A 21,338-nucleotide genomic window follows, 5' to 3' on the forward strand; every position below is an offset into this window, starting at 1 on the left:
ATATGCCATCTTCACGTTTTTTTCTCTCCATCTTCACGTTCTTAATAGAAAAGATGAGCACCATTTCTTTTGTACTATATCCATAATATACGAAACAATTTACCCCAAAAAAACTCAATAACGCTGAAACTTTGCATAGTTAACTAAAAGAAAAGTGATGAAATATTTACTTTGTATTTCCATTTCAGATTTTTAAAATTTATATGCCCAGCCTCGTTGTCCCTTAGTCTTCCTATGAATAATCTATTAAAACAACTTGAAGCTGAACAAAAAGAATATGAGAGTATTTAATTAAGAAGAAACACCGAACTTGGACATAATGAAGTCATAAGCTATATAGTTATTGTTGCAACACTCAAAACCCAAAAAATTACTAAGAAACAAACGACAAAGAATAAGAGAGAGAGGGATAGAAGACAGAGAAGAAATAAGTTATAGATGAAACAATTTCAAATTGTGCCATGAAATAAGGTGTTCATTAGAGAAAATTTAGGGATTTAAGATTTTATGGTTTTAAGAAATTAGAGATCGTGGTTAGTGGGGCTCTTTTTTGATTGGAGACATTTCTTTTTTCAGTTGGTTTATTTGCGATAGTTTTTAATCCTTATGTTGATAATTAATTAGTTTTTTTATTTGTAAAATAATGACATGTGGCAAAAATTTATTGTTCAAATCACTTGTGCTTTAATATATAAAAGATTAATATTATTTTTTTATTTATTTTAAGGATCCAAATCCGGATCCGGATATCCGTCGGATATTACAATTTTTTGAAGGATATCCGAGAACCCCGGATCCACATAAGGATAGTAAAATTATGGATCCGCCGGATAAAGATCCGGATCCGGATATCTTAAAATTGTCTGAATAGCCGATCCGTCCCAGACCTACATAAGATTATCATGTTTATTTTTGTTGGTTTCTTCTTAAAAAAAGGATTCTTGATTTTCAAGATAGGGAATAAGATAGAGAATCGTTTCTATTTATCTCATTATAATAATCTTGAGAAGCTTGGGCAGATACTATCGATACGCGTTTGCTCCAGAATTTCTTTATTTCCTCTGCTTTTGCATTTTATATTGTTATTTTTACTAGAAACTAGAGCAAAATCTTTTTTGATGAGTATGTAAACCATTATTTTTGTCAAAGGCATCTAACTTATTTTGTAAAATAAAACAAGTGTAATCAATCAATTTGAAATTATTAATTAATTATTTTAATGGGCTTACAACAAACCGTTTGAGTATTTACGAAATTCGATTATTTTTGGTTCGGTTATTCTAATTTTAGATAAAGATATTCTCATAATAAATTTATTTTGGGTAATTCAAGTTTTTTGGATAATTCATAGAGATGGGAACGAACATGCTGTGACGTGACAAATGGTAGAGGAGTCAGCCGTACTAAAAGAATATGTAAGTCAACCGTAATCAAATATATAACTTAGCCGCAATATAATAAAATTAATATATAACTCAGCTGCACTAAAAACTTACATAATCAAACACCCATCCATATTCCTTTTCCGGTCACGGTCTTTCATGAATGAGTATGCTGTAGAAATCACATTCATGATCCGCGGAGAGGACTGGTGGTTTATCTGCTGGTGCTGGTGGTCTGGGTGGAATTCCCTTAATGTGTTGCATCAGTTTTTCGAGTAGCACCGGATCAACAGGTGCGAGGGTCATATATTACTGATGAAGGAGTAACATATTTCCTCATGCATGTCGTTCCATTCTCTCCTACGTACGGAAAAACTGCTGGTGAAGAAACTGTCGCCTTTGAAAACCCTTATGGAGTTAACTGAACACTTTTCTCCCGATATTTCTTAATTATGGCAGATCTAACCAGTTCAGATCCCTCGACGTCAGAGTCTGGCGCGAATTCATTCTCTCCCCCAATAACTTCGTCAGTCACATCAGCAAATACAATGTCCTCTCCAGATGGAGTCACCTCTTTGTTCTTTGACTCAGCCTGTTTTTGCTTCTTTAGCTCAGCCTCTTGTTTCTTCTTTAACTCAGCCTTTATTTTCTTACCCTCAGCCTTTTGTTTCTTCTTAGCCTCAGCATCTTTTTTCTTAGCCTCGGCCGCTTTTTTCTTAGCCTCAGCCTTCTCCTTCCTCTTAAACGCATCATCTGCCTGCGCTGCTTTTTTCTTCTCATCGGCTTCCTCACCCGTAACAATACGCTTGCCCTTGCAGCCGCGTCCATAGGCTGGAATCTTAGCATCCTTATCATCCTTAGTAGCCTTTGAAGGAGAAACTAATACGAAATCAACATGTTGACTATCAAGATCAGTAGCTTTAGCGACACTACCAAACTCCTCACCCAAAGTCCTTTTCACCCCTGGATCCTTATCAAGCTCCTTCGCCAAATTATTTTTCGGTCCAAAAACCTTACAAGGAGTCGCAGCTAACGCTGGACTATTGACAGAGTTCTGCTGCGTTTGAACCTGTGGTGATGCCAACGTTAAAGATTTATCTGCTGATGGTGGAGAGGGGTTATCATTGTTTTTGGGAATTGTCCCAACTCCCAGAACTTTTAGGCGCTCCTTCAGTAAAGCTTTCACGCAGTCATCAATGGTCTTTTGGTCCATCAATAGTATGTTCTGGTCTAACTCGTAAGCTTCCAACCGTGAGTCAAACTGCTCAAATTTCCTGGAAATATTATCCACAGTACTCACAATGGTCCTCAGAGTCGCTTTGTTCTCCAACTCCAAATCTTTGCTACCTTCCTTCTCGCTAGAACCCTTTCCCGCTGCAGCAACTTCAGACTCATTCTGTGTCTTAACTTTCTTTTGCTTCTTAGTGGGTGGCTCAGCTTCTGACGAAACTCCACCCTTCATTTTCTTCTTCTTATCTTTCCCCTTCCCCTGCGCATTACCCTGCGTATTCCCATGCACTTCCCAAAAACCTTTCACAAATCTACCTGCATATATGTCTGTTACCAAGCTAACGAGTTGTGGGTCGTCAGGCTCACCCGACCATTTAGGAAACATCTCTTCAATTGAGTCCTTCAAAACCATTCTTCTCACATGCACCTTCAACACCAGGTTATAACACATAACTCAGCCATCAAATATCATAAATCAGCCATCAAATATAATAAATCAGCCATAAAAAAAACTAAAAACTCATCGTTAAACCTTACATCACCATGCTCTTTGATTTTGGCAGCCAACAAGTTATCAAAACTTGCGCGTGTACGCTTTCCACCCCATCGCAAAGGCGGAACGTCTTCATTATTCACCACTCTCCCAAAATTCTCACCGAAGCAGGCGACAGATTCATACGCCCAAATCAATAACGCGACGGTCATGCCGCTTATTGTGTATGACCCTCCTTCTGGAGCCAACGTTTTAATAGAGTCAATGAGAACTTCGTATGCAGTCCGACCCCATGGATACGACCCCCCATGGCTTCATCGTCGAATATCCTTATTGCACTTTCAAAGGGTATCCTTGAATTGTGATGCAAACAATAGACTCCCATGGCTTGAAAAAGTAGCAGCCCCAACCACTTACGCTTTTCAAAATTCCAAAGCGGACAGAACGCTAATGCTTCCTTCAGTTCATCTAACTTGGGTCCCATCCCAAGCGGCACCTTCAACTCCTCCCAAAACTCTTTGTATTGATCAGGTTCAAACCTTTCTGTTGGCAATGGACCTGTGTTTAGCCCAGTGATCTCACCAAACTCGAGCAAGCTAAACCTGATAGCCTCATCAACCACGAGACACCATATCTCCTTCTTATGTACTCGCAGCTGTCTACATAGTAGATAGTGTACGGTCCTACCAGACCATATACTTTCGCGTCCAGCTAGCCTAGCAAATGGGAGAGTTCACCAGTTCTTCCCACACATCAAGTCCAATTGTTCTCTAATGTGGAAAAAAATTCCTAGACGAAAATTGTGATTAATATCTTCATTTTCCAGGTTAGAAGACCCTTTATGGTAAAGTCTTGGAGGGTAATCCCGTGATTTAACTTCATCAATATCCATCTGATCATATAACCCAACAATAAATCAGCCACAAGATAACAATAACACAACCATAACATAACAATAACTCAACAAAATAAAAATAACTCAGCTACAACATAATAGTAACTCAGCCATAACATAACAATTCCTCAGTCACGACATAGCGATAACTCAGCCATAACATAACAATTACTCTGTCGTAACATAACCCTAACTCAGTCGCAACAAAACCCTAACTCAGACGTAATAAAACCCTCAACCATATCACAGCCGCAACATAACCCTATCTCAGTCGCAACAAAATATATAACTCATATGAAATATAACATATAACTGACCCACAAACTCAACCAAAACACAATATATAACGTCACGACATCCTACCGGAAAAGACGAACTCGTAGATAAGAATGCGGCAAAGACGATTTCGTACAAACAATTGAAGACGACGATTTCGAGAAAAACGATATCGGAGAAGACACATTATCAATTACTCAGAGGAAGACGACAGAGAATTAGTTCGAGGAAGACGAAGTAAACACAATGTCGACGAGGATTTCAGAGAGTGGAAGAAAGCTTGCGGTTCCTTCTTCGAGACGACAACAATGTTCTTCGTTTCTTTTTTTTTAACCCCTATGTAGTTGTGGAGAAGGAGACGGTTTGATTTCTATTTTGCTTATGTGGATTGTTAATTACTGATGTGGATTTAGTGTTTAAAAATAATTTCAATTAAAAAAACTAACCAAAGGCCTTTATTATTTGCTAGGTGTATCCAAACATTCTAATAATTTTTTAAAAATATATAATATTCTATTAATAAACCAATTTTTCTTATACAATTTTTTCTGTAAGATAACTATCCTTTCATTGAAGTTGTTTCAATTTTAGAGTGTCATTTCAAAATATATTTAATACTCAACAAGATTTTATAATGTTGGTAAGGTCAGTGTACTCAGCTGACCCCTTGTAATGTGCAAGTGGCTTTCGTTGCTGATAGGCCGTGCGTCTACTCGTGACCAGTGTGACTAGTGAACCAAACTCTCCCATTATTTAATAATATCAGTTCCAGTTCCAAGAATTGCATGAGACCTTTTCCAACTTTAAGCGGAACACTCCACGTATTTTTTTTTTCGTTATCAGAATACTGTCATTACGTAAGGTTATGATTATTTGAAAGATAAATTTCCCAAACCACTGGTCGGCATTTTCATAGCATGCATAACATAGAATATTATGAAAGTTACGATAATTGCTTAGCTTGTCTATTTTGCACTTCTATTTACTTTACAAATCTGAATTGTTTGACTATATTTTGAAAATTTTGCAAACCTATGATATAGTATAATACTTTCATGTTAGTGACATTGTGGCACGTTTTCTTATCATCTCTGAAAATTCTAATTTATTTTGTATAGCTCCTAACCACGCATTAAAATTATAGTTCACTGTATCAACCAAACAATTTATCTTTTGATCGAATACTGAATCCCGATGACAAGTCAAAGCGGCCACTCTTATTAGAGACTGATAAAAATCTCCCACAATATTGACCAAGCAATACAAGAAAACTGCGCGATACCGATGGACAAATCCGTCATAATCTCGTCGGAAAAGTCGCATACCGATGGAATACCGACGAAAAATGTTTGTTGGTATCATTTCGTCGGTATACAGATATTCGTCGGAAATTCGTCGGTAAATACCAACGAACATATTCCGTCGGTTTTTTTCTAAAATTTCCGACGACACATATCCGTCGGTATTTATAGAGAATACCGACAAAGAGAATTCGTCGGAATTTTCAGAAAATACCGACAAAGGGAGTTCATCGGAATATTCAGAAAATACCGACGAAGGAAGTCCGTCGGTAACTGAAGATAAAACCGACGACTTTATTCCGTCGGAATATCTAGAAAATACCGATGGATTTTATTCGTCGGAAATATGTAGAAATTCCGACGGATAACTGTATCCGTCGGTATTCCTTTTTTAATTAAAAAAAACAATTTTTATAATTCTTTATTTAATTTCAGGAAAAAATTGATAATTATAGAATTTAAAAACATTATAGATATATAAATTCAACATTATTATACATTAAAGTTATAAAAAGTAATAAAAAGTTTTTGAAAATTAAAAAAACAACTAAAAGTCTTCACCGAATCGGGTTCTAAACTTCTGCAACAAGGTCTGGGTGAGAACATTGTTTTGCTCCATAGTCATTCGGTTTTGCTGCAGCTCAACCCGGATTTCAGCATTGTCATTCTTCAGGAACTCAATCTCCGTATCCTTGGTCTTAATCTGCTCCATAAGCTCATCAACGAGTGGATAGAGAGCTGAAGAAGAAGAAGAAGCCCCTCCGGTCGAACGAGCCAATCCAACATAACGACCCTTTTTCCTTGGAACAGCCTGAATGAGAAATAACAAATACATATCACACACATACGCGCGCACACACACATATCACACATACATAGCAAAAAGAAATTAGAATGTACCTCGAGAACAAGGTTGTTGAGTTGCTCTACGGTTAAGGAGTTGGAAGATGCAGAGTCGCCTTCTTCACACATAGAAGCTTGAGTCGCGAGGAGATCCTCTTTTCGATTTTCCACGACCTGGATTACGCCCTTAATAAGTCCATCCTGAATCTCGCCAGTCTTCTTGTTGGTATAGGCATTCTTCATCAGGGTAAAATCATATACGGGAACTCCACCGTTTTCCTTCATCTAAAAACAATATATTTAGTATCACATATTTAAAAATGAATAAGAAAATCAGATTAGAAACTTACTAGCTGAAGTGCTCGGGTCTGTAAACTTGTTGCCCCTAAGTTGTGGACAAACATCCCTTTCCCGCCACGCCCGCTACACCGATTTTGCGAGTTGATTGTCGACAAAGACTTTGTCTCATCTTTCGTCCAATGACCACACAAATCCCGCCAAACGTCTGGGTTGATGTGCTTCGGGACCTCACCAACATCAAATTTTTGCTTCCACTCATTGATCCGCTTGGTGTAGTGCGAAGCTGCTTTGCGGCGGAAAACAATTTTCATTTGTTCTGTAATCTCTGATTCCCAAGTGAACTCTTGCTGCAAAATAAATATAAATTTTTTTTTAGAAAGTTACAATTGTAGAAATTTTTTTTATAATATTAAAAATTGAGAACGTATACCGCAAATTGTCGAAACCAAAGTTCTTGATCTTCTTCAGGCATGTCATAGAAAGTTGGATAACCACGCTTTAGCATCGTGTACTCCATCCTAAGAAGGCTGTTGGTGATACCATTGCCAGACAAATCAAACCTACGAAATAAAACCAAACACAATTAAATGTAAAAGATGAATATAAAATGAAAGAACCGTTTAAAACAAATACTTCAATCACACAAATCCTAAATAAAAACATCAATCCCGGCCCTAAACTAACTTCCAAATCCCTAATCAATCTCAAAATCACATAAACCCTAAAACTAACATTGTAACCATTGAAATCCCATGAGCAAAGTTAAAAGAATTGAAAATCTTACATGACTGGGTGAAAGAGGAGGTTGAATTTGGGGGATTTCGCCGGAAATCGCGAAGGAGGAGGAGGGAATCGCCGAAAATCGCAAGGGAGGAGAGGTTGGGCGGAGAGAGAGAGAAAAAGGGGAAGAAATGAGGAAAAAGAAGATATTTTCTCTTATGTATTCATTTAACAAACTGACGGATTACCGACGGGTTTTTTCCGTCGGTATTTTATCTACCCGTCGGAAATCCGTCGGTTTTTTAATATTGGCGGTTTGCCGAAATTTTGCGCGGTACAGCTTGACCCGGGTAATTTTCTAAATATCGACGACCTTATCCGTCTGTTCTCCGTCGGTATAGTTAATTCCGTCGGTTATTTGTCGGAATATTCCGACGAGATACCGACGGATTACGGTTTAGAGTTTACACAGGGTGTAGAAATTATTTATATCTGTTATACGACTTTCTAAAACCGATATATTGTGTTATATAATCATAAAACATTCTCAAAAAATGTTCTAAATTTATTTGAGTGCTACAACTTCTGAGAACTGGCACAAGCCAACTTAAAAGTGTATGATGTTGTTCGAACGGTTTTGATTGATTGATTATATACGGTTTTGATTGAATGATTATATATATGTCATGTTCAAAGTTTTAAAACTGTGAGAATACAATGGGTAGATTTGTTGTATGATGTTATATATGATATTTAATACAACTGCAAAAAAAATCATACCTGTAAAAAACCGAAACTCTAAATTGATAATGTCCGTCGGTATTCCGTCGGTATATACCGACACATTTCTGACGAACCCCTAGGATTTGATGGGTTCGTCGGAAATGCATCGGTAAATACCGACGGAATACCAACGAACCCCTCAAATTATCCAGTCGATATATGGGAATAGGACCTTTACCGTGTGTTATCCAGTCGATATATGGGAATAGGACCTTTACCATGCTCATCAACATGAAGTTCGGGACGAGCACAAATATCAACCAATTCCAGTCTTGACTTCAAGTTATCCTTCGTCTTGCCTTGGACATCAAGGATGGTGTTCATCAAATTGTCGAAAAAGTTCTTCTCAATATGCATGACATCTAAACAGTGCCGCAACAAATGAGTCTCCCAATAGGGCAAATCCCAGAAGATACTCTTCTTCTTATGCCAATTATGATTTTCCCCTACACCATAAATCGGTTCATGTCCGTTTCCACCCACGTCTGGCGTTCTATCTGCATCAAAATCTCTTAATTGTTCCTTCAACTTTTTGCCACTTACTTCTTCAGGTGGACTGTCAAACACCCTCTTGTTCTTTGTAAACAATGTCTTACTCTTACGATATGGATGATCGTGTGGTAGAAATCTCCTGTGACAGTCAAACCAACACGTTTTCCGACCATTTTTTAGTTGGAAAGCATCTGTGTTGTCTTGGCAATAAGGACATGATAGCCTCCCATGCGTGGTCCATCCAGATAACATACCATATGCTGGAAAATCACTTATTGTCCACATAAGTACTGCTCGCATCTGAAAATTCTCTTTCCGCGAAACATCGTATGTATGAACACCGTGCTCCCATAATAATTGCAGCTCATATATCAATGGCTGAAGAAACACATCAAGTGATCTCTTAGGATGATCTGGCCCGGGAACGAGAATTGAGAGGAACAAAAACTCCCGTCGCATACACAAATGTGGTGGTAAGTTGTAAGGTGTCAAGATTACCGGCCACAATGAATATTGTCTTCCATGCTTTCCAAATGGGCTGAAACCATCTGTGCATAATGCAAGATACACATTTCTTACCTCAGATGCAAATTCTGGATATGTTGATTGAAAATGCTTCCACGCCTCTGCATCGGAAGGATGTGTTATCTCACCATTTGTTAAGTGTTCTGCATGCCATCTCATTGGTTCTGCTGTTCGTTCAGACTGATATAACCTCTTTAATCTTTCAGTCAACGGCAAATACCACATTCGTTTGTATGGCACCGGAACTCTTCCAGTCGTATCCTGATAACGAGGTTTCCGACAGAATTTACAATTCTCCATGTTCTCATCTGCTCTCCAGTAAATCATGCAGTTATCGATGCATACATCTATCACCTGATATGGTAAGCCAAGACCAGCGACCAATTTTTGTACCTCATAATATGAGCCAGGTGCAAGATTATCTTCAGGAAGAACATCTCTAACAAAATCTGCAATCGCATCCACACATTCTTCAGCCAAATTATAGTCAGTCTTTAGCGCCATCAATCGACTTGCGGATGATAAAGGTGAATGCCCATCTTTACATCCTTGATACAATGGCTGCTTAGCTGCATCTAACATTTCAAAAAATCTTCTGGCTTCTAGATTGGGTTGTTCTCGTTCTCCTTCCTCTTCACATGGGAAATTTTCTAAATTGGGTTGTTCTTGTCTATCTCCTTCCTCTTCACCCGACGGTAAATTTTCTCCATATGCATCATATACCATCTGAACAGTCCCTATCCCAAAATCTACATCCGTGGTAGGTTCATCTAACCTATCGGCAGTTTGAGGTTCGCTACTACTACCATACTCAAATCTTTCTCCATGAAGATACCAAATCTTATAACCACGTGTAAATCCTTTCAAATATAAATGACTCCATACTTCCATTTTTTTGACACGGATATTATTCTTACAAGTAGAACATGGACATAATAAATACTTATTTGTTCTTGCTTCCGATTGACTTTGAACCACCCCCATGATATCTTGAATACCACGTGCGTATTCCTCCGTAAGTAAATTTGTATTTGGATCCATATGAGGTTGATCTAACCAAGAACGAAAATTATAAGGAGTACCCATAATTTATATTGTTTTGTTGTGATTTCAATGAATGAAGGAGAGGTCGTATTTATAATGAATCTGAAAAACTTCCCGACGGAAAAGATTCGTCAGTATTCCGTCGGGAAACATAACGGCTAAATTAACGTCCTAAACTCGTCGGTGTTCCGTCGGTAATTTAAACGGATACTAACGGCTACATAATTCGTCGGTATTTCGTCGGGAAGTGCAACGGCTGCAAATTCGTCGATATTCCGTCGGGAAGTGAAACGGCTGTTCAATCCGTCAGTATTCCGTCGGAATATACCGACGGAATTCTGACCGAATACCTAAATGGTCGGTATTGCGTCGGTATTTTGTCGGTATGTGTCAATTTTTTGCAACGGTCATATATTTGTCAGTTTTTTATCGGTTTTCTGTCGAGATCGTATGACCAAATACCGACGAATGTATTCTGTCAGGATTTTCCGACGCAGTTCCGACGAATTTGCCGAAATATATTTCCGACAAGTTTTCGTCGGAATTCCGTTGGAAAATCCTGACAGATTGTTTTCGGTCGGTTTTTCCGTCGGTATTGTCCGTGTTTTCTTGTAGTGAAGGTTCGAAAAATTCATAGGCGTAACGCGTACGGCACATACAGATCTAGCGAGTTATTAGAAATGCGGGAAAAATCGGAGAGTACGCGGAGCATAATTTTTATAAGGTATTTAAATTTTAAATTTTTTACAGAATATAAAAGTTGAATATATGTTTATGTCATTAGAAAAGACGAAGATGGTGTGGTCCAGTGGTTAGTACAGCATTCTTAATGACTAGACCCGGGTTCAAATACCAAAGAGTGCAACTTTTACCTTTTTATTAATGAAAGGGCAAAATCGTAATTTCATCTGTCTTCTTCGAGTGGACTAGACCCGGGTTCAAATGCCAAAGAGTGCCCAAAGAGTGCATCTTTATTAATCTCAAAATCGTAATTACCTACAATATCAAGTGGACACAGATTGATCCAAAGTTGTGGGGACAATGTGGTTCATATATAAAAGAAAATGTGTCTTTTTATTTTATTTGAAGGAATAAACAATCAAGAAATGTCCAAGGAAGAAGAATAAACAACTTGCGTGTGTAGTACCATTTTCTTTTTCATGATCCGATCTACTTTTTTCTAATTAATGTTCTGAAAATCTTTTGGTTTGCTATATATGTAGTGGGGCTCTATAGTCAAAATATGCTGCTATGGAATCAAACAAGTAACATAGAATAAAAATTGTACCCAAATGGGTTATCTGCAGAGAGAACACATGACACATGCAGATAATACAACACCCCCCCTCTGTTCTCATTTTCTATTTTACTTTTTCTTGAAAAGAAACAGTCAAGAAAAAAGTGCTAAAGAGAATACAAAAAGAGCTAATGAGTTTAAAATACATGTAGATACTCATGAGTTATCAATTATGGAACAGTGGGAAACAAAAGGATTAGAGTAATTCAGGAATCATAATTGCTAGGAACCAAAATCAGTTTAAACTAGAATCCAAGGATCAAAAAGTGCCCCCACACACAAAAACACACATGCTTTGTATGCATATGGTTCTATTGAATGGTCATTTGATTCCACTCATTTGAAAAAAAGATAAAGGTAGGACAGACTCTAAGCCTAACATAGCTACCTAACATTTTGTACAGTCACAGACTTGCTACTCACAAAAACATTCATATTCTCCATTTCACTTAACCATATCACTTTTTGTTTTGTTTAATAACCCAAAGATCTACTGAGAAAACTTGTCTTCAAGAGTGATTAAGTAACCTAGAAATGAACTCAGGGTTACTATGATGTGTTTGTTAGTTGTTCACACTTCATTGTAGAGTGAATCTGAAGAAAAAAATGAAATGAACAGAAATGACAGACCAGCCTCTTCTTTAAACCCTTACAGATTAAATCAATCATATGAAACTTCAAATCACTACCTACTGAAAAGAAGGGTAGGAAACAAAGAACAGATAAAGAGAATGCAATACTCCTAATGTGCACGCAATGTGAATTCAATAACCATGGCATGGGTTTTCATTTTTCAACGATGGGATTTTGATAAGCTTCACAAGTTACTTATTGATTGAAAACGAGAGAAACAAAACCGAATCATTTAGAAGAAACAAAACAAGATTTGATCAGATGTTGATTAGCAAACCTGATCGAAGAAAATACACTCTCCCCTGTAATATTCTCTCTGCTTTATCACTTCCTATCGACAATATGGGCAACAAAATGAAAAAGAGATAAAAGGTAGAGATTCCTTTGCGGTTTCAAGACAAACCCGGAGCTCGAGAACGAGAAGAAGAAAAAGAAAAAGTGTAAAGCTTTCCAAGTTTGGAGAGAGAAAGAGGTGTAGACTAGTGGGGGGGGAGGTGAAAGAGTAAATGACAGAGAGAGGAGAAGCAGAGTGAGCCTTGGGAAGTTCAAAAGACTCAAGTTTCCCGATATACCCTCGTAACTTAAGAGATATTTACACCGACATTGACGCTTGACGCTGCGGAAACGTCGAAACGGAAAGGGTGTTGTTGGTAAGTACGCAGACAAATACAGATTTATGACATGTTTTTTTAAATTGCTACTACGTACGTAGTCAAGACAAAACGCATACCATACGGTTAGGAAAGTTGTTGTCGCGTACATGCGTGAAGACCGGTCCGTCCTGTACGAGTGTGGTTAGAAAAGTGACACGTGGCAAGCAAAGAGCGGAACGATCACACATTTGAATCGCTTTGCATAACTCAAGTTAATGGCTGATTATTACATAATAATCAACGAGAATTTGTAGGTTAAGTTTCTATTACTTGATAAAATATTCTGCATACGTACGTAAACACAGAAGAGACACAAAAATAGCGCATCATTCCACAAACTTGTAATCAAATCTTAATAATTTAAATTTAAGAAAAGTCCAACTTGCATAAAGACAGCTAACTAGCAAGACTGGTTTTACACTAATTACGTGTGAAAAACAGAACAAGTACAGTTGTATGTCTTATATCGATGGAAGCAAATCAAGGATGCTAATTGCCAAATCCAACGTTTGAATTTATCAAGAAGTTACTACAACTAAACAACTGTTGGTCTTATAATGGGTTTAAATGTAAGCTTACTCTTATAGCGGTAGCTATACATACGGTTATGAATGCTATACATACGGTTATGAATACATGGAGTGGAGCTGGTAACGGAATAAAGTTCAGACAACTGAATTTCAATATTCAAAAGAAAAATTGAGAGCAATGAGCGAGGCTAGTACATGTAGGCTTCCCTTTAGATGACCCTTTATTTGATACTTTGATACAATAGAGTGGTTTTCTATTTACACAATCACACACATATATAGTTATGGAGTAGTACTGTTGATTTACCTGGAAGACAATAGAGAGTAAAAAGGAGGTATTGATGTTGATTAGACAAATCGTAGAAGTGCTTATGATCTGTTTCAGCTTTTTTTCCTTCTTGTTTTCTAATTATTTTGTCTTTTCTTCAGGACTTATAGTGGGTAAGCAAGCATTTAGCACCATCCAACAGGCGCATCCAAGGTAGGACCATTAATGGACTCAGTAATGGCCCTATAAAAAGGCCTAGTAACAGAATCAACAATAATTATCATTTTTAAACACTAGTAACCACAAAAGGTAATTTCCACAAGAAAAGAACACAGTAACATTAGTACATTACTGCTTTGGAAAAGAACTGTTCCCATCTGCACATTGGTTTGGTTTGATTCTGTCTATGGTTCGATTCGACCATAACTTGTACTTGTGAAGCTACAGGAAAGAGATGGGAGAATCTAAGAGCTATACTTGATCTTTTAAAGACTTTGTTTATTTTACCCATCGTCTTTACTCTTCTTTACAGCTTCTAAGCTCCAGCTGCTGGTAAATTACCAACTTAGTTTTTATTAATTTTTTTATAAATTTTTGATCAGCAGTGATTGATTTGGGTGCTTTTTTTTTTCTGCTCACTCACTTTCCTAGTCATCAGTTTAGTTCTAGTTGGTAATTAAATTGATAGTTAACTTACTCTATATTCTTCTTATGAACTCGCTGTTGAGTTTGATGCCATATTTGCTGTAAATGGAAACCAGGTTCGTTGGTTAAGCACATGTCCTCGGTCGATCAACTTAATAGCAACATCATCAAAATCACTCCTCCCTTATCCCACTGTAAATAAAATGCAGTATGTTTTATACTGTTGGAGATTGTTTTGACTTTGTTTATAATATGTGCGTGCAGACAGCAGGGGAAGATTGGTGGCTGGATCATTTCAAGGTAAAACGGGACATGCTGATGGAAAACATAGTGAGGCTCGTTTTAATCATCCTAAAAGGAGTCACAGTGGAATGTTTATGTCGCTGATACTTCGTGGAATGTTTATGTCGCTGATACTTCGAACCTAGCCATAATTGGAGGGAGATTCAGGTATGCATTCTTATTTTTTGAACAATTATCAAACTTGAATGATGTAAAGAGCCCTTTTTGAACATTTTCATTCACAGGTGTCATTACTATAGCTGGAGGGAAATCATATGTAGCTAGGTTGTAGAGATGGACTATGCTCAGTTCTATGCCTCGGAAGAGGGATCAAGGCGTCGCCATAGAGATAAAACAACCGAGACATAACCAAAGACAGCAGCATCAGATACGGTGAAGCCTGTAGAGTACAGTATAATAATGAAGGATTGTTGATTTGTTTCATACTCTAATTTGCTTTTTGTTGCTGTTAAAGAATTTTCTCTCTATGTGTTTCTTTTTAAATCCACAGCTTTTCTTCCAAAATATAAATCTAATCACCAGAAGGAAAAGATGACTCCCTTTGGTAAGAATATCTGTGGCTGATTGTTTCCTGCTATTTGTTGCAGAGTCAGTGAAAGCTGAAAACAAGACCAGCAAAGAGTTTCGAGACCATGTACAAATCAATATTTTCAAGGGTCTAAAGCAGTGTTTTGAAACCCGACCCGTAATAGTTTTAGTGATGTTAAGAGTAATCTGAGTGTTTAGAGAAGATTAAAATAAGTTTAGAGAAGATTAAAGTCTAAAATGAGATTAAGAGACTAGAGAGAGTTTTAGAGAGACTAAGAGAGACTCATAACTTGCTTAATCTTATTAATGATGAGGTTACAATATATATAGAGAGATCAGATACAAGGGTTTCCATTTGATCACTATTCTAAGCATGTGGAGTCAAAGGGAAGAGGCTCCTCATTTCAAACTCAGCCAATGAGAGTGTGATCGTGTGTGAGGCATCTTGGACTGAGATGCTTTGCCTTTCCAGCCTGTCACAGCCTGTCAAGGCTCTCCATCTTATCCACAACCTGATCCTAACCTCAGCGCACACTCCTCTCTTCCTGGTAAGTTTCCCTTTACCCATTTCACTCTCAAGTAACTCCTTTCACTAAGGTAACTCCCTTTTAACCTTTTTTTACCACATTAACTAATATTTACTGTGGTAACTTTCTCCACCCAAGTAACTTCAACACTCCATAACTACTCCTCATCTTAACACTCCCCCTCAAGCTTAGCTTTGTGAAAGTCTAAGCTTGGACAGCCATGAGATCTTCCTCATTAAAAACCTCACTAAGGAAAACCCATTGGGACAAAACCTTAATGAGGGAAAAAGAGTAAAGATCTCACAGCTAAGGGGATCAGCTACTTCTCTTCCCAAGATCTATGAGTCCCAATCTGATGTGAATGGACTCCATAGTCTTTTGTCTCGCAGCCTTGGTGAACACATCAGCCAACTGATCTTCACTTCTAGTATAGCAAGGCAAGATCACTCCTAGCACAATCATTTGTCTCACTTTGTGGCAATCAACCTCAATATGCTTGGTTCTCTCATGGAACACCGAGTTGGATGCAATGTGAATGGCAGCCTGATTGTCACAATGCATTGTCATTGGAGTGGCTTGATCAATCTCCAAGTGCTTCAAGATGCCTTTGATCCACACCAACTCGTTTGTAAGCTTCAGCATGGCTCTATACTCAGCTTCAGCACTTGAACATGATACTACCTTCTGCTTCTTGCTCTTCCAAGTCACCAAGTTGCCTCCAATGAATGTGCAATAGCCGGTAGTTGATCTCCTATCAGCTCTATCTCCTGCCCAATCAGCATCACAATACCCCACCACTTCTGTGCTTCCATTGCATCCCATCCAAACCCCTTGATCCGGCGAGCCATTTAGATACATCAGCAGCCTCTCCACCATACGCCAATGGTGTTCCTTGGGAAGCTGCATGTGTTGACTCACCTGATTCACAGCAAAACATATATTAGGCCTTGTGATGGTTAGATAAATCAATTTGCCAACAAGTGTTCTGTAGAGTTTAGGATCATGAAATGGCTTGCTGTCTTCTATCTCCCCCTCTCTTGGTACTTTGTAGCCATCCTCCATTGGCATCCTTGCTGTCTTGCCTCCATAAGCACCTGCACCTTTCAAAAGATCAAGTGTATACTTTCTTTGGGACATGAATAAACCTTCCTTGGATCTACAAATCTCAATTCCAAGAAAGTATTTCATCTCTCCCAAGTCTTTGATTTCAAACATAGACTTTAGAAACTCCTTGGTTGCTTTGATACCTTCCTTATCACTTCCTGTGATAATGATATCATCCACATACACAAGGAGAGCAACCATACCTGAGGGTGTCATGAGTGTAAAGAGAGTGTGATCCAATTCTGACTTCTTGAAGCCTCGGCCATTCAGAGTTGTGCTCAACTTGTTATACCAAGCTCTTGGTGATTGCTTCAACCCATAAATGGCTTTCTTTAGCCTTAGTACATTCCCTTTCTTCACTAGATGTTCCAAACCTGGTGGAGGATACATATAGACTTCATCCTCAAGTTCTCCTTGTAGAAATGCATTCCTTACATCCATTTGCCACAATCCCCATCCAAGGTTCACAGCCAAGCTTAACACAATCCTAATGGTGTGTAGCTTAGCTACTGGTGCAAATGTCTCAATGTAATCCTCTCCATATGTCTGAGTAAACCCTCTTGCTACTAGTCTAGTCTTCTTCCTCTCAATCGACCCATCAGCCTTATATTTGATTGTAAAGATCCATCTACTAGACACAGCTTTCTTCCCTTTTGGTAGTTCACTCTCATACCATGTATCATTCTTTATCATAGCTCCTGCCTCAGCTCCTACTGATTCCTTCCACTCCTTATCCTTCATTGCCTCTTCATAGCTTCTTGGAATGTGATTCTCATCCAAGTTTACCATAAATGCACAATGTGCTTCTAGATATTGACTGAAAGAACACACGGCCTGAGTAGGATGCTCCACAGCTTGGGCATTGTAGTACACTCTTGTGTTTACCCAACTGGAAGGATCCTTTCTCAGCCTTGTACTTCTTCTTAACATTGGCCCTTCTTGTGCCATCTCTTGTTCTTCTTCTTGTGGCAACATTTCAGATCTTTCTTCTCCTAGCTGACTTGCTTCAGCTCCCTCTTCCCTTAGCTGACCATCTTCAGCTTCTTCTTGTTGATCATTTGATTCCACAGCTTGATCATGAGAGCCAGAACTCTCACTCTCTTCTCTACTTGTTTCTTCGCGGTTTGGAGTTCGTGTTTCATTCCCCCCTTCATGCTCAAGGTTGGAAGTCTGATGATCCGGTGCTGGAGTCGTGCTTCTCCCCCCCTGATGTCCTTGATTCATGTTGATTCCAAGCCCTTCTAGGATTATCCTCAAGGTTTCAGCTCTATCAGATGTAAGATCCTTCAAATCTTCTTGAATCTGCTCCTCATAATATCCTTTTTCTTCAACAAACTTCACTTCTCTAGATACTAACACTCTCCTTGTGTTAGGATCATAGCACTTGTATCCTTTCTGACTTGATGAGTATCCAATGAACATTGCCTTTGAACTCTTAGCTTCTAGCTTGTTTCTTATCTCTCCAGGCACCATCACAAAACACAAACATCCAAAGATCTTCATATGCTCGATTGAAGGCTTGTACTGATTCAATACCTCAAATGGTGATTGTCCTTGAAGGATCAGAGTTGGTGTCCTGTTGATGAGATAACAAGACGTAGCAACTGCATCACTCCAAAACTTCTTAGGCACATTGGATTGAAACATCATGGACCTGGCTACTTCCATCAAGTGCCTGTTCTTCCTTTCAGCCACACCATTCTGTTGTGGTGTATAGGGACAGCTTGTCTGATGAAGTATTCCATGCTGAGATAGGTGTAGCTTGAATGCTTGTCCCGTGTACTCTCCTCCATTATCTGACCTAAAAATTTTTATCTTGGCATTGTAATGGTTAGTCACATATGCTTGAAAGTTTTTAAATGCATCAAGTACCCTATCTTTGGTTGGAATTAAGGTTAACCAGGTGTATTTAGATTTTTCATCAATGAAAGTTACATAGTACTTATGGTTGTCTCTAGAATGGCAAGGTGCAGTCCAAACATCAGAATGAATAAGATCAAAACATTTTTCATAAACAGTAGTAGACTTGGTAAAGACAGTTCTACAATGCTTGCCTAAAATGCAAGCTTCACACTCATTATTCTCAAAGGAAACACCTGGCAACATCAGTTTTAAAGCCTTATTATGAGGGTGTCCTAATCTAGCATGCCACAATGCATTTTTACTTAAACTAGAACCAGAAACAGAAGTAACTGAGCAGCTATAACTAGAAACAGGAGCAAGATCTTCAAGTAAATACAATTCTCCTTTAGTCACTCCTTTTCCAATCATCTTGCTGCTTTTAATATCCTGAAACTTCACATCATTAGGACTGAATATGACATTGCATTGAAAATCAGTAGCACATTTCTTAACAGATAACAAGTTTGAAGTAAATTCAGGCATATAAAAGGCTTTAGTTTCCTTATCAAACAGTTTAAGACTTCCTATTCCTCTAATAGGTATCTTATCTCCATTAGCTATCATCACATTACCATTCATTGGTACAATGTTTTTAATTAAACTAGTGTCACTTATCATATGATGAGATGCACCAGAATCAACTACTAAAGGTTTAATGGTATGTGAACTAGCAATATGAGCAAGGATACTAGATGGTTTGAATACATGATCATTCCTAGCAAAACTAGCAGTTCTAGATTGGTTTAATATCTCAATCACACTATCATGCATCCTATCAGTTCTAGTTAGATTCTCATCATTCTCTATAGCCCTAGCACCAAAGGAATACCCAAAAGTGTTACCATGCTCTTTGAAGAGCTTGATGAGAGCATCCAGGCCGGATTTCCTTAGATACTCTTGATCATAGTTCCCACGGTTGCTTGGGGCTCCAGTGTAGGCTACAAGAGACTTCCCATCACCTCCTTCATGCCCATCTATCTCCTTTCCTTTGCTTGTACCAGCTCCACTCGTTCCATCTGATACATTAGCCCTTGCCTCACGGTCCTTCATGAACTTTGCCGGTTTGAGGTGTGGATGAAGGATCCAGCATTGACTCTTCTTGTGGCCATGCTTCTTGCAGTGATCACAATTCCCATTGAACCTCCTCTCCTCAAACTTCCCATGCGCAGCAGCCTTGTTTGCTTGTGGAGCTTCACTCCCCTCCTCTTGAGTTGCTCGGCTTGCAAGGGAAAGGTCTCCTTTCTTGGCAAACAACCCAATGGAGCCTTGCTCTTTCTGAATCCGCGCACACACATCCTCAAGGTCAGGTAGAGTGTCTTCTCTAAGCAGGTGCTGGATGAGACCATTATACGCCGGGTTTAGGGTGAGAAGTAGGCCAAAGACCTTGTCTTGCTCTCTTCTCTTGTTGAGTTCATCTGCATCTGTAGTGCTTGGCCTTAACATCTCCATCTCGGACCATAGTGATCTGAATCTCCCAAGGTGTTTAGTGAACTCCATATCCTCTTGTACCAGGTTGTTGATTGCTTGCTTCACCTCAAACACCCTGCTCAAGTTTGATGTATTCCCATACACCTTCTTCAGTGTGTCCCACAGCTCCTTAGCAGACTCACAGTAGCTGTAGGCATCTAAGATTGCTGGTTCAAGAGATGCGTGAAGCACTGACATCACCAGCATGTCTTCTTGATACCATTTCTCAGCCGCGTTGCTTGCAGCCTCACCATCATCCTCTCCTTGAGTGATGAGTTTTGGAGCTTCTCCGGGTGTGATATGCTTCCACAACCCTTTGCTTCCCACCGTGGTTCTCACCATCCTTGACCACACCAAGTAGTTGTTTCCCTTGAAACACGCAGCTACCTTCATGTTCATGTTCATCCCACTCTCCATGTTGAATGATGAACTCTCTAAGCTTCAGGAACTTTATCTTGAGTTGAATGACTTGTAGAAACCTTCACAGCCTCGATCTTCAACCCACGCAGCTTCAGATAACACACCACAACCAGTCTTGAACTTGAAAAGTACCCAGAAACTCTTGAACACACAAGAACACACAAAAGTTTCTTCAAAGCTTCAACCTTGAAACTTCAAAGAATCTCACACGACCTCAGGCTCTCACTAACCTGGCTCTGATACCATAATAGTTTTAGTGATGTTAAGAGTAATCTGAGTGTTTAGAGAAGATTAAAATAAGTTTAGAGAAGATTAAAGTCTAAAATGAGATTAAGAGACTAGAGAGAGTTTTAGAGAGACTAAGAGAGACTCATAACTTGCTTAATCTTATTAATGATGAGGTTACAATATATATAGAGAGATCAGATACAAGGGTTTCCATTTGATCACTATTCTAAGCATGTGGAGTCAAAGGGAAGAGGCTCCTCATTTCAAACTCAGCCAATGAGAGTGTGATCGTGTGTGAGGCATCTTGGACTGAGATGCTTTGCCTTTCCAGCCTGTCACAGCCTGTCAAGGCTCTCCATCTTATCCACAACCTGATCCTAACCTCAGCGCACACTCCTCTCTTCCTGGTAAGTTTCCCTTTACCCATTTCACTCTCAAGTTACTCCTTTCACTAAGGTAACTCCCTTTTAACCTTTTTTACCACAGTAACTAATATTTACTGTGGTAACTTTCTCCACCCAAGTAACTTCAACACTCCATAACTACTCC

At 38.7% G+C, this 21,338-nt stretch overlaps 1 protein-coding gene and 1 long non-coding RNA gene across 3 annotated transcripts in view; one reads left to right on the forward strand and one right to left on the reverse strand.

Annotated features, from left to right (window-relative positions):
* Positions 1-12,861, reverse strand: part of LOC106399251 (protein GRAVITROPIC IN THE LIGHT 1) — an 84,412-nt gene extending 71,551 nt beyond the window's left edge. Inside the window, exon 1 of the mRNA XM_013839732.3 lies at positions 12,492-12,861. The gene's annotated coding sequence lies outside the window, so the exon portion shown is untranslated. The remainder of the gene's footprint in view (positions 1-12,491) is intronic.
* Positions 12,862-13,251: 390 nt separating this feature from the next.
* LOC125586991 lies at positions 13,252-15,254 on the forward strand. Of its 2 annotated transcripts, none has more exons than XR_007323545.1 (3): positions 13,252-14,504; positions 14,575-14,760; positions 14,838-15,192. It is a non-coding gene; the product is annotated as an uncharacterized LOC125586991 (long non-coding RNA). The 2 variants fall into 2 exon arrangements; XR_007323546.1 differs by adding an exon at positions 15,201-15,254 and having other exon boundaries at positions 13,256-14,760; positions 14,838-14,985.
* Positions 15,255-21,338: the final 6,084 nt, after the last annotated feature.

This window comes from Brassica napus, chromosome C5 (assembly GCF_020379485.1).
Source record: "Brassica napus cultivar Da-Ae chromosome C5, Da-Ae, whole genome shotgun sequence".
Classification (NCBI taxonomy): domain Eukaryota; kingdom Viridiplantae; phylum Streptophyta; class Magnoliopsida; order Brassicales; family Brassicaceae; genus Brassica; species Brassica napus.